The sequence below is a fragment of the Anneissia japonica genome, unplaced genomic scaffold (assembly GCF_011630105.1).
Source record: "Anneissia japonica isolate Jap-2015-1 unplaced genomic scaffold, ASM1163010v1 scaffold8236_len642391_cov169, whole genome shotgun sequence".
Taxonomy (NCBI): Eukaryota; Metazoa; Echinodermata; class Crinoidea; order Comatulida; family Comatulidae; genus Anneissia; species Anneissia japonica.
In genome coordinates, this window is record NW_022757925.1 from 406,253 (window position 1) to 407,373 (window position 1,121).

Here is a 1,121-nt window from a genome sequence, read left to right on the forward strand (position 1 = left end):
TTAATTTCATCTATTTCTCACTGAATATATACAATGAACAAAACATTAACACAGACCTATTATGTTTAACAAAAATCTGGCAATTTGCCAGGGCATTGACTATAGAACTAGTGAAACTAGAATAAGTACTCCTGTTCTTGGTGTTGCGAGTATGCATTATTTACAATGGGTGTGTGTGAACTCTCATGTGACAGATTTGTGAGTGTTGTGTAGGCCTATTACGTTGGGGTGGAGGTGGGAGAGTGTTTACGTTTGCCCTTCAGAAGTATATACATATAAGGCAGAGGCTACTGTTACCACACTCTTAAACCAATTCCTAATTCTATTTGGATGTTATTGTATGTATTATATAAATTGGATTAGACACTGACATCCAATCAGGATAATTAAGAATTGGTTTAATGCTTAATTCATACTGTTTTAAACACTACTCTATCGATATTTTTTTTTGCATTTAATTTCAACATTGAACCAGCACTTGTTTTAATTCAGATTTGGTCTATGTTACTTCCGCTGGTCTATACGGATGCAAGATTGGGGATAGGCGCTCTATAGCGTAGTAATAAAAAATAAAATATGTATTGCATCCTCATCGTAATGTTTTGTCGTATCGTCATGATCTGTAGACTTGCATCATAATCCACTTACGTGGCAGTTCATTCGCACGGCTTCTGTACAGTACAGCCTGACGCAACCATGGAAATTTCCCTTTTAATATCTGCTGCTATAATGATGAATGGATAAACCATATAAAAATATACGGAAGCACCAACACAATTTAAATTATTTAACGGCCACATTAATAATGATTGACACACATCAATTGACCTTTTGAATTACAGTAGGGCCTACATGGCGTTTCTACTTACAAAACACAAGGATGAATACGTGACGTCATAGACCTATTTGTATAAATGATTATTTTTTTCAATCATAACGCATATACAATAAAGTCAACAAAAAAAGGAAGAAAAAATATATAAGAAGGACAAAAGTTAAAAGAACCTAATAGTACGGATAGATCTATAGCCTATAAGGAAATTTATGGAAAAATAAGGAAACAAGAATCACTGTGAGGGATAGTTTTCTAGGCTATGTTAATAGTACAAAGACAATAAACA